This window comes from Cryptotermes secundus, unplaced genomic scaffold, assembly GCF_002891405.2.
Source record: "Cryptotermes secundus unplaced genomic scaffold, Csec_1.0 scaffold70, whole genome shotgun sequence".
Classification (NCBI taxonomy): domain Eukaryota; kingdom Metazoa; phylum Arthropoda; class Insecta; order Blattodea; family Kalotermitidae; genus Cryptotermes; species Cryptotermes secundus.
In genome coordinates this window covers 3983338-3997033 of record NW_019734964.1, presented here as the reverse complement: position 1 = coordinate 3997033, position 13696 = coordinate 3983338, and the positions used below count along the sequence as shown (strand labels likewise).

At 43.3% G+C, this 13696-nt stretch overlaps 1 long non-coding RNA gene across 1 annotated transcript in view; it reads right to left on the bottom strand.

Annotated features, from left to right (window-relative positions):
- Nucleotides 1–2178: 2178 nt before the first annotated feature.
- The window catches only part of LOC117282673, a 245500-nt gene continuing 233982 nt past the window's right edge, over nt 2179–13696 (bottom strand). Inside the window, exon 4 of the long non-coding RNA XR_004513505.1 lies at nt 2179–2246. This is a non-coding gene — a long non-coding RNA (uncharacterized LOC117282673). The remainder of the gene's footprint in view (nt 2247–13696) is intronic.

Genomic DNA, 13696 nt, shown 5'->3' with positions numbered 1-13696 from the left:
TTGTTTCTATAATTTTCTTTTGTAATGTAATTCCTGGTACCTGAGCTGTGCCAACACAAACTGCATTGGTCTTGTAGCTGTTGGACTCGACATATAAATAATAAATAATTTACTTGAATTATTTAAATGATAATAATTGCCTTGTTTTGTCTTTTGTTTGTGTGTGCACTTTTCTTTACTCTGCTGATTTGAAAGTGTCCATTGGTCACTAATTAAGCCTGCAAATAAATAGTCGCAAATGAAATATGTAGTAAAACCAATATTGTAGACAATCATTTCATTAGTATCTAACTTCTGGTTAATTAGATTAATAAGCAGTAAATGTATTTTGTTGCATCCACTGTCATTAAAAAAATTATGTTTTTCCTGCATATAGCAAGCAGTAGAATGCCTTATATATTATGTAAATAATATAATATTGGCACGTGTTGGGTGTATGTCACGCGACAAATAACTTCACGCCGTATTGGATATAGCGAATTTATTGAACACTCGCTCTCACAATTACACCACTACTGCCATCTGCAGTATCACAAATATTTCTCCTGTAGTCATTTCCATTCACTCGATACAACTCGACTCGGCGAATGCTAGACTGCAACTGACTGGTTACTCCTCTCTCTAGTAACTGGTTCAGTACTCACTACTCACTACTCTAGTAGCTTCCTCACTGACAACACAGAAAACAGTTACGCGATAGCTACCACTGTTGCGTAACGTCGTGTTTACAGGCTTTGCTGAGGAACGCTGCCGAGAATTGTTTATTGCTGCCTAGTAACCGCGGTGTCCCCTGTTACGTCACCGCGGGAGGTGACGGAGTTTTTACCGAGCGTTGGGTAATAATGGAAGGGGTAGGGGGTATGTGACATCACTCGCGAGACCGCAGAGTTCCCGTGACCACTACTTCCCGTTGCGCAATCCACGTTACAATATGTAAATATTTTTTTCCCATGTTTTTGTGTTGTGTTCTTGACTTTATATTTATTTGATTGTGCACACTCTATAATATCCACTTGCATCTGTTGAGTTAGCATTTAGAAATAAAAAATTGATTAAATTAAGGGGTATTTGTTGCAAAATTTTAGTTACAGTACTTTACCTATAAATTTTCTCAGCTTCTTTAGAAATTTCCTTCGTTTTCTTAACTTACGGGTGCGCAGATGAACAGTTTGGACTTGCCTACAGTCCCACGGCTGCAAACTCTGCTCCCATTTTGCTTGCTGCAAAAATAAATAAATGAGTTTTGGCTATATATCTCCAACCCTTAGGCAATACGTTCTAATGTATCATGTCTGTTGGCTTCAGGGATACACACTGCAGTATCTGATGACTTGAAATCAACAAATGCAGATAGAACTAGGTAGAATCTTGTAGCAAAGAATTTCTCAATGGCTAGAAGCCAAACACGGACTGACACGTTTAAATCCTCGGAACAAACATGTCCAGTTACGAACAGAAGAAATGTCAGAATACGCACCCGCTCAGAGTCCGATGTCGCGGGGGAGACCCGCTGTGTTGAATCAGTGGTATAATGCAACCCAAAATCGCGGCGAAGTGCAAACACATTTCTCTGTAGACTGAGGGACTTACTTGCGTCTAGAGCAATGTGTGTACTACAGCTGTTAGTCTCTGGTGGCTGGAAATTCCTTATCCAGGGGAGTACAAATTACGTCATTGCAATTTTACTACTTCCGAGGCCGACGCTATATATTCTAGCTACTGAGGGAAACGCGGCGGCCCGGGTTCGATCCCGGGTCTGGTCAAGTGGGATTTGTGGTGGACAAAGTGGCGCTGGGGCAGGTTTTCTCCGAGTACTTCGGTTTCCCCTGCCAATCTTCATTCCACCAATTGCTCCACAATCACCCTCACCTATCATCTGGGGCTGGTACGATAGGACAGAAGTGGCCGCAGTACAAGGAACTTAGTCCCACCCCACTAGCAATAAAAAAATACTGAGGAAATCGTTAAATAACTTCTCTCTCTCTCTCTCCCCGGGGCTCTACAGCCTTCTGTTGGGCCGTGACCACTTTTTCAGTTCCTTAATCCTGTACAAAGTCGGCAGGACTCCTTGGACGGGGGATCAGCCCGTCGCAAGGTCGCTACCTTCACACAAAACAACACAAGGACAGCATAAATACACAGACATCCATGCCTTGAGTGGGATTCCAACCAACGATCCCGGCGTTCGAGCGGCGAAAACGGGTCACGCCTTAGACCGCACAGCCCCTGTGATCGGCGCAAGTATCCTGCAAGTAAATAATAACAACTTCAGTGTTGTGGTCGGTGTTTGTTTTTTAATTATGTATGATTTACTTAAGGTAAAAACGTAAAATTGTCCCTGTGCTCAACGAAGTAAGCACTACGCCATGAAGGCGTAAGGAGGAGTGAATGTATAGATCCACATTTTCTTGACTTCGGCACTAGATGGAGATGTATGGTCAGCTTCACGCCCCTGACGGTTTGCCCCCGGGGAAAGAGCCCCCGTTACCAATTGGATAGAATGTTGGGTGTACCGCAGAGGTGGTCTCGGCGATTTGAAGAAGAGAGAACTACTGATCCTACCGGGACTCGAATTCCGACTCCTCAGTCGTCTGGCCCGTAGCCAGTTGCTATACCGACTACGCTACCACGGCTCCAATGGTTAATTATATATTATTTATTATACTGCAATTGGGTTTTAGCCCGGTGGCAGTAGTACACAATAGGACACAACAGACAAGTAACACACATTACACTAAGTGACAACACGTTCAAACAAAACACAATACACAAAACACAACAATAAGGACATCCTACCACAATACTACCAATGAAGAAGGTTAACAATTTTTACTCTCCTCCAAATATAGTTAGAACGATCGAGTCAAAGAGAATATGATGGGTAGGACATGTAGCACTTACGGCATATGGAAGGAATCCGTACATGGTTTTAGTGGTGAAGAGACCACTAGGAAGACCTAGACGTAGATGAAAATGTAATATGAAACCGGTCTTAGAGAAACAGTATGAAGTGGTATGGACTGGGTCCATATGACTCAGAATAGGGTCCAGAGGCGGACTTTTGCGAACATGGTAATGAACCACGGTTTCCATAAAATATTGTGGAATTGTTGAGTAGCTGAGCAACTGATGGCTTCTCAAGAAGATCTCAGCCCCATAGAGTTAGATAGTTGCTCAGCTTTTATAGCGTCTAATTGTAAAATGACTAATGATTAGGGGGCCGTGGCCCAATTTCAGGTACTTCCCCGGCATTGCCTTTTCTGACTGGGGAAAACTACGAAAACCTTCTGTCAGGATAGCCTGTCCCCGAGCTGAGATTCGACATCGGGTCCGTCCCGTATACAAATGAAGCATGCTGCTACCCGCTCGACCACGAGACTCGGTCCGGTGTTCGGTGGGTGCAGTACATCAAATTATTTGGAGTGTGTGAGAACTGGAAGAGAGAGAGAATTGTGAAAGCATATTAAGGGGAAGAGGACAGCAATAAATAGTCCAGTTGTTGCCGTGTCCATCGCGTATGCAGATTAAGGGGGCGCCTGTTACTCTCTGTCGCAATGTTGTGCAAGAAAGTGGAGAAAATTAATAAAGCAGGACGCTCAGAAGACGCAAGGGAAACTAGAGATGCAGATGTACGGATTCTTAACCTCTGTATTAGACGGAAGTCCACGGCTCCAGCGGCTTCACTTCTGGACAAAGAACCCTCCAGTACTCATTTGATATAAGGCTGGGTGGCGCCCAGGGGCGGTCTGGGTGCTGAGGTGAACAGAGAAACGTGTCGCCTCTTCCGGGAATCAAACCCCGATAGAGATCATCATAACAAAACTACCAAATTCAAGGAGAAAAAAAAAGATGGAAAGAAAAGAAAATTAAAGAAATGAAGGCGAGGTGAAAGTAAAGTTTCTTTCTTCTATATTGAAGGATTAGGCCCCTATGGCCTGATTTCCCCTCAGAATTAATCTGGAACTATGGTTCTTACAGAGAGTCAGTAGGACTCCTTAGACAGGGGATCAGCCCTGTTTTAAGGCAGCTACCTATACAGAAAAACAAAAGAAATATCTACAGACACGTGTTTCGAGTGGAATTCGAACCCACGAGTCCAGTGTTCGAGAGAGAAAGACGTTTCGTGCATTAGACCTCGCAGCCACTGTGACCCGCAGGTAAAGTTATTCCTGTTCTTAATTAAATAATTAAGCACTATTCCATGAAGGCATATGGAGGAGTGGAGGTACAGCATCATACACCCATCGGATTATATCAATGCATTTGTTAGGCGTACGTTTATGTTGGGATGGAGAGCCTGTTCACTTCGAATACTTGATCTCGGCAATATGTGAAGGTTTGTTGGCTGCTTCACGCTCCCGCCCCTTTACTCCAGGGGATAAAGTCCCCGGTAGCCACTGGATAGGAGTCGCGCTGGGCCTGGATGCTATGGAGAAAAAAAAATCTCTTGCCTCCGCTGGGAATGGGACCGCAAGCCATCCAGCCCCTAGTCTAGTCCCTATACCGACTGAGCTAACCCGGTTCCCGAATAAAGAAATAAAAACGGGAAAAGGAAAGAAGGACCAGAAGAAACAAAATTTTCGAAAGGGACCGTCTCACTCACTGAGGTCATGCAGTTTGCAATTTTGATCCTCCCTGATCCCGACATTTTATAGCGATCAGAAATCCATCTTAATAAGAGTACGGAAGGACATGAGAAGGACACAGCTGTAACTGAGGAGGAGGAACAGGATACAAAGCGCAGTGTTTGCTTGCGGTTTACCACGGTCAATTGACTGCAGTAGAGGCTACGAGCCCTACACAAGTTGTCCCCCCACTCTGACATGTCCAAATATTGTCCGAGCCACTCTGTTTACGGACAGATGTACACGTGAAGCTTCAGCACGGAAATGAGTCCCTCGGATGCGATATATGAAGGTCGGGAGTAGTCCCAAATGCAGTAACTGAGAGATGATGCCAACTTGAAACTGCTTATGACTTAATGAGCTGATTAATTTGCTTTTTTTCCCCCTTGGTACTACAGCCCCAGTGGGTCTAGGCCTACCTTCATGAACTTCTCCTTTCACTTCGGTTTTTCTAGATCTAACACATTCGGTAGGACCCCTTGGGCGGGTGATCAGCTCGTCGGAAGGCCTCTACCTGTACACAGACACAGAAAAATACACACACACACACACAAACTAAACATCCATGCCCTGAGTGGGATTCGAACCCACGATCCCGGTTTCCAAGCGAGCGAAGACAGTACATGCCTTAGACCGGTCGGCTACTGTGACCGGTGATTAATTTTCTTACGAACTAATAATCTATGTAAACCAATGTACTGCCTAAAATTCTCATATAATTCATACGTGTTACATGTCCCGCCCAGCTTGTCTTCATTCGTCTTGTTACTCTAATAATATTCGCTGAGGAGTAAATAAGTAAGTGGAGGTATCCCTGTAACAGGCCGTGGAGGCCCATAGGGTTGTGAGATGTTGAGGTTCCTACATTATCTAGACAATCGGCTCATAGATGGCAGTGAGGTTGTCAGCCTTACGCGCCGGCCCCCCTTTACACCCCAGGAAGATTCCTGGTACTCATTTCTGTTAGAGGCTGAGTCGACCCCATGGCCATAGCGCGGCTGGAAGGATTAGGTCAATTGAAAACAATTCATTGACCTCATTGAGACTTGAACCCTCGACCTTCCGGCTTGTAGCATAGTGTCTCAACCAAGTACGCTACCGCGTAGAAATTATATATTCAGCTACTCATTATGTAACAATTACCAGCTTCCTGTTACACTCTGTGTTTCAAGTCAACTTACCTTAAAATGAAACAACAGATGTTACACCTGAATTCGAAAGCGGGCGCAAAGGAATATTTTCGTGGTGTTACCAGTACCTACAGATATCACCGTTATAAACCAGGTAAAGGTAAAATTGTTTCTTTGCTTTACTAATTAAACACTATGCCATGAAGGCGTATAGAAAAGTTGATGTAAAGATCCACACTTTCTCGACCTCGGCACTAGTTGGAAGTGAGTGGTTAGCTTCGCGCTTTGACCGCTTTATCCCCTGGGAAAAGCCCTCTGTACCTATTGTATAGGAGGTTGGGTGCACTTTAGAACCGGTCTAGACGACGTAGAGAAGAGAAAATTCTTTACTTTGCCGGGACTCGAACTCCGACCTCTCTGTCGTCCAGTCCTTAGCCAGTCGCTATTCCGACCAGCCTCAAATCCACGCATGTATTGTTGATATCAAGGTTTCCCCTTTATAATAAACCCAATGTCCAGACATCTGCTGGCAAAGTATCGTGTTCATGGATCACCGCTTACGCACGCTTTTTATGTTGGTGCCTCGCAAGAAGCTATCCAGCGGGCGCTCATAGAGACACGAGGCCGAGGGTTGCCTGTTGCTGTTCACCGCTTGCAGCACCAGAAAGCGAGGAAAGTATTCAGTGCCTGATGACTCAATGGGGCGCACATGTCATGATTACGGGGGCTTTGTATGTCTGGACCAAACAGATTACGGACAATCGTCCTTAGGCGGATTTCTATTGAACATCCCTTATAGTAATACTGCGAAAATTTGTCCCTTCATAATTAATTAATGAATTAGTAGCTGATTCTTGTGGCGTGGGCTCCCATCGTGAATAAACCTGCGCATTGTTCGCCGTATTCAGATCCTTCCATATAAAGGTAACAGAAGGAGAGATGAGAAACTGGCTTCCATGAACTTCAACAGATAGCCGATCGAGGTGTAAAGCGCTGGTATCCACAGTCGATGCCAATTTATTCTATTGTTACGAAAATGGAAGGTTCGTTAGTAGACAGAACCCCGCTGTTGGACCTATCCTAATTTAATTCCATCCACATCGTACCCAAATTTTAACTTAATTCCTTATTTTTAAAAATGAAAGTAGGTTTATGTGATTACCATGCTGTCTGTGTGTCTGTGTATCTGTGTGACCGTGTATCCCCCTCTATCAACATTAGAATGCCTGAACCAATCTTTATGAAACCTGGAATGTATATCATGGCAACAGAACTCTTTTGAGCGGTGTACTTCATAAATCCCTCCCATCAGTCTTTGTATCCTCCTATCGTTGCTTGGCAACGGCTTGGAACAAACGTTATCGCGGTAATAAATATACAAGCAACAACAGAACAATTGTTGGGCGCGTGTTCTTCTATGCTGTTCATGTAGTATCAAAGGAAAGTAGGCGACTAGTTCTTCCCAGAACTTCTAGTTAATACGATAGTTTTAGATATTCTCCCAATTACGTTTCGATGTCTCTGTTCGTGAGCTTTCTTTTAATGTAAATCTATAAAAGTTTTCCCTTTCTTCGATTTGTTTTATATCTTTTACTCATCAATGCAAAGAACAAATGCCAGTGCGAGGCAAACTAACAGAACACATAGAGTTAATATTGCTGCACTTAACTTCCAAAAAGACAGGCTGAGGTGCAAAAAAGGATCAAACTAAAGAAAAATAAGGGAAAATTTAGGAATTGGTGTAATGGCGAGAGCTAGGTCAGCTTAATTAGACAACAGAGGTGAAGACAGACGGAGTTATTGGGCGAATAAATAAAGGGCTATGTGCTCAGGACTGAGCAAGAAATATATGATTGGGGAGTGTAATATATCACGTTTAATCAATATATTTAAGGTAAAAGGCAAAGTAGTCTCTATATTTAACTAATTAAGCACTACGCCATGAAGATGTATGGGGAAGTGAAGTATAGATCCATGTATGCTATTGACGTCGGCACTGGTTGGGAGTGTAGAGCTTCAAGCCCCAGCCACTTTACCCCCGGGCGAAGAGCCCCCTGTATCCATTGAATAGGAGGCTGGGGCCCAGAACCTGTCTGGACGTTGTGCAGAGGAGAAAAATCTTGCCCTTACCGGGACTGGAACTTCAAAACCTCGGCTGTTGAGCCCGTAGGCAGCCACTTTACCGACTGCACCATCCCTCTTCCAATCATTACGGGTAACAAATACAAATTGAGGAAACAGTGCATGAAAATAATAGAGACAAATAATAATACATTAATATATACAATTAACTCTTTTAAAATAAGTTTTTTTTCCCTGTGACGCTACAGCCCCAATTTGGGGCTAGGCTCACCTCCACGAAACTCTGCGTCTCACTTCGGTTTTTCTAGATCTTACACATTCGGTAGGACTCCTTGGGCGAGTGATCAGCTCGTCGCAAGGCCTCTACCTGTACATAAACACAGAAAAACGCACACAAACATCCATGCCGTGAGTGAGATTCGAACCCACGATCCCGGCTTCCGAGCGAGAGAAGACAGTGCATGCCTTAGACCGCTCGGCTACCATGACCGGCAAAATAACAGTTATAGCACAAATTAATGATTAATAAGAATATTACGAATGAAATTTTCAAAGGAACAGAGAGCAGTAAGGTTATAAAAGGTATTGAGTTTATAAATTTGAGCCTGATGATGCTTTAAAAACAGATCTGAAAATACGTAAAGTAGATAACGGAAAGATGTTACGTTGAAGGAAGGTGAAGAGAAGGCTGATTCACGCTAGTAAAATTAACATAATCTAGGTACAACTTTATTATACGTATTTGTGGTTCTCTCAGCCGTGACTACAGAGGTCTCTGTCTCCTGGACTGCAAGAGTACATGAACTTCAGACTATGTCCTAGATGACAGTGACATCGAGGTTTACACTGGGTCACACTAGTATGATCATTTTTACTGGCAACAAATCCGTCTTAGGTCTGTTGTTTAAGAACCAAATTTATACAACCTGCAGACCACAGTAATATGAACCCCTGTTATTCATATTGACAGAGGGGCACCTATATCCATCCTAGCTAGCCCGATAAAATCAGCATCAGGTCTGCTGCAACAGCTCAGCTGTCCTTCCATCTGAAAGATCGCGACTCGTTGGCGACAAGTGGACGATAGCATCTCAGAAACACTTGCAAGTGGAAATAGCCACTGTCCGGAAAATCATTGACCACAAACAGGCACTGAACAGCCAGAAACGACCTATCCCTCAAAACAACTTCATCTCCAGCTGGAATGTTACCACAAGATGAATGGATAAGAAGTAGCCCTCCGTCTCAGAGTAAGAATCGCCCAAGTCCAAAGAAGGAGCATTTTAATATTGGTGTAAGAGGAACACTCTATAACTGAACTGAGGGGAAACCCAGACAGCATCTCGGTCGGTTATCACGTGTGCTGGCTGGAGATTCTCACGATTTCAGTCAGTCTCTCCAAATAAATACATTCAAAGAAGTTTCACCTCTCTCCTTTCACATCCTTTGTAATTATAATAAAAATTGTCACTGTGCTTAACTAATTAAGCACTACGCCATGAAGGTGTATAGTTGAGTGGATGTATAGATCCACATTTTCTTGACCTCGGTAATAGCTGAAGGTGAGTGGTCAGTTTCAGGCCCCGTCCGCTTGACACACGGGGAAAGATCCCTCATTGGATAGGAAGTTGGGTGTACTCGACAGCCGGTCTAAACGACATGGAGAAAAGAAAATTCCTGATCCTACAGGGACTCGAACTCTGTCCGCTCGGTCGTCAAGCCCGTAGCCAGTCGCTATACTGGCTGCGCTATCCGGCTCCTAGTACTTGTAATTCAAGATCATTTTCGCATATCGCTAACTCAGGCTTATCAGTTGCGGAACTGAAACATCGGTACTACAGAACCCAAGAATAAATAAATTATATGAAGGTGAAAAAAGACAAAAGTTGTCCCTGTCCTTAATTAATTATGCACTATGCTTGAAGGTGTATTGGAAGAGTGGAGGTATAGCTGCACCATTATTAAGCTCGGCACTAGATGGAGGTGATTTATCAGCTTCGTTTTCCGGCCACTTTACCCTCTGTGATCTGCCCCGGTGCCCATTAGAAAGGAGGCTGAGTGAACCCCACAGCCCATCTGGAGGTTATGCTGTAGAGAAAAACTTCCTCTGCCAGGAATCGAATCCTCACCGTCCTGCTCGTAACCTCGTGCTGTAGCGACTGAGATACTCCCGGCTCTCAGTAAAATATATATTACCGAAAAAATTAAAGGCACAGTATAAGACAGTAGAATTGATGGAAAATTGATTTGTTAGAAACCGCTAGGGCACATACATGGCAGTTGCTTGCTTCGAAAAAATGAGTCTCGTCTATAATGCTTCTAAAATGAAATCAATCCCGATCAGACAGAAAATTCGAGCAACTTTTCTACCTACATTTCAATAGGTTCTTTAATCTCCTTTCTATATCAAAATAAATCTACCTTCACGGGTCAAGTGCCACACAAAGGTCTAGTATTATTCTCGAAGCTTGTCAGCCTCAGAGTCCAAGATCTTCATCTTGGAAAGTATGAGAAACGAATGTTCCAAACAATATTCTCTTTCCTACATCTACACACTGACTTCGTTATATGGAAAGGAAACACGCTTTCCGATTCGCCATATTATTGCGTCTCATTGAGTGAGATCTAGAATAACAACGACACAAAGAGACACTTGAAAACTTTATCAAATGTCCTTTCTTTCTTTAAAGGTTGCGGTTTACCGACTTTCTTGAATTCTCTTATTCTGTTTGCTACTAAAATTTCTCAAAATGTTTCGACCACGTGACAAATAGATGGGGAATCCGAAAGGTGAACATTTGTGTGCTGCTGATCTCGGATTCTGATCGCGCAGGCAGATCGTCACAAAGGGGAACTGAGATAAGGTGCATACCGAGTGGATGTGCCACTTCTTGCGGATGGTATGCTGTGAATACTGTGCCCTTTTGTGCCCTCTTTAATCCCACTGGGAAACAAGATTTAACAGCGAACTACAACCAGTCAACTTTCCCAAACTGGCACCTCTACCGCGTGTTTAACCTGCTGGATTCTCGATCAGAATTATCACATCACGAATTCTGTGTAGAGAGCACAACCTTATGCTGTCATGCTTTTCTTAAAACAGGGTTCTCAGACGAATATTTTGACAGAAAAAGTTTATATGAGCTTGGACTGCAGTTAGAATGATCAAGTCAAGGAGGCCGAGATTGGCAGGGCATGTACCACGCATGGAGGCGAAGAGAAATACATGTATGGTTTTGGTGGGAAAGCGAGAAGGAAAGAGTTTTTGTTTTTCTTTATTGCTAGTGGGGTGGGACTAAGTCCCTTGTACTGCGGCCACTTCTGGCCTATTGTACCAGCCCCAGATGATAGGTGAGGGTGATTGTGGAGCAATTCGTTGAATGAAGATTGGCAGGGGAAACCGAAGTACTCGGAGAAAACCTGCCCCAGCGCCACTTTGTTCACCACAAATTTCACTTGACCAGAACCGAGATCGAACCTGGGCCTCCGCTGTGGGAATCCAGCTACTAACCGCTTGAGCTATGGCACGGTCCCTGGAAAGCGGTTACTAAGAAGAATTATAAGTAGGTGGGTGTATAATATTAAAATGGATCTTAGAGAGATAAAATGGGGCGGTATGGACTGGACTCGTCTGGCTCAGAGTAGGGACAAGAGGAGGGCTTTTATGAGCACGGTAATGAACATAAAATGTTTGGATATTCTTGAGTAGTTGAGCAACTGGCGGCTTCTCAAGTATGTAACTCCATGAAGTTAGTCAGTTAGTTGGTTGGTTGGTTGGTTGGTTAGTTAGTTAACTAGCTTGGACGAGTGATCAGCTCGTCGCAAGGCCTCTACCTAAACATAGGACAACACAAACACAGAATAAACACATACACCTACCAAACATCCATGCTTTGTAAGGGATTCGAACCCACGATCCCGGCTTCCGAGCGAACGAAGACAGTATATGCCTTAAATCGCTTGGCTACCGTGACCGGCATCAACAACACTATTAGCTTTGAATTTGTCTCATTCTGGTCCGTCACACTATCAATTACAAAGTGAATAATTTTCAGTCCAGTGTGACATACAATTCACCTTACATGTTTCGATTCAAAAGAATCATCCTCAGAGGTGCACCACTACGAGCAGGAAACCCTGCCACATAAGATGTTTTAACAATATGCACTTAAGCTATGAATAATGCTCAATATATAAATTTTGTTATTTTCACGGTTGGTTTTGGTGTTTGTCCCAGGCATTCAAGATGGCGCTTCTTGAAGAGTAGACTTACGTATGATGCTGTTTATTTAAGCGTATTTGCTGGGTATTCTGATTAGGATTTTCCACTGCACGCGATATGGTGTTCACTTTTTCATACAGTAGCCTCCCAATGTATTTAAAATTGTATTAAAATTTTTCTTTTGTATGTAAAAAAATTAGTTATTATGTTAAAATATCGTGAGCCAACATTGGGTCATGTTGTTTTCCTCCTGATGGTGGGAGATGTCGTTTATTTCTCTTGACTTTATGTTCTTATTATTAGTCGTGTAGTTTACGTGCGTGCTGTGTCGTTTGTACAGCACGAACGTAAACTACACGAGAAGATACTTCATGGCTTACATCGGCGTTAGTGATATCTTTAACGGCTCAACTCTATATCAGGAATCAAAGGGTTCAAAATGGAGGAAAGGGATTTCAGTTTGCTGAACCGGCTGATCCTGTGAAAATTGAGGAAAGTGAAATGGACCGAAAACCGAGCGAAACCGAAAAGCTCAGGAACGTCTGAAGGCAGATTGACAAGTGCGATACAGACCCCAAATAATAAAAGGGCTAAATCTTTTCCAGGACTAATTTGATTATGTGACCATATCCGCCCCTCCTTTCCTCTCCTTAAAGATACCTGTTCGTGCCTCTGTCTGGATTACATCAGAACATACGAGTGTTTTGAAAATTTGTATAGTCACTGTGATGTAGCATAATGTGACATGATGCCAGAAAGCCAGAATAGTGAAATCAGAGAGACGTCCATTGCTAGGCAACGGATCATCTAAATGTCAGTTAAATCAGACGATTAAGTTCAAAGCGAACGCCGAGATAAAGAAGGGATATAGACTCACCTTAACTCCATGACAGGAAGGTAAGTACGTGAAGCTGACCACTCATCTCAATCTAGTGCCCAGGCCAAGAGTGGTGGAGCTATACCTCCACTTGAACATTTTGCACCTCTACCTACCAATATTCATCTACAATCATTAGATTTTTAAATGCGGGTAGTGACATGTGAGTATTTATGTAGCCGAATGAGACCAGGATCAAGTTCTGCTTTAAGAGTTCTATTTGCATTCGGACGTTACTATTTGAATCAGGATTAAATCGGCCGTGTAGCCTACAGGGCTACATGTCGGTGTCAAAACACTTGTCTCTTTGATCTACTATCTCTGGTCGACTGGACAGGTAGGACACAGGCCTGTTGGATATACACGTCACTGTTTGAACAAGGTAGGGCAAGATTTCAAGGGACTCTGACAAACAAAATTGGTTTTCTTGATGCAAGGTTAGATAAAACCAGGTAGAAAATTGGCAACAGGCACATATTTACAAAGAGATGTCGTTCTGTCTTATGCTGTTTGGTTAAATTATTATATTTTCCGAGAAAATCCCATTATTTTTAGTTGACGTTACGTATTGGGGGCACGCGGTAGCGTAGTTGGTTGAGGCACTATGCTACAAGCCACAAAGTCGTGGGTTTGATTCCCAATGAGGTAAATTTTTAAATTGAACCAATTCTTCCAGCGACACTATAACCCTGAGGTCGACTCAGCCTCTAACAGAAATGAGTAGCAGGTACCTACCTGGGTTGGGGGGGGGGGGAAACGG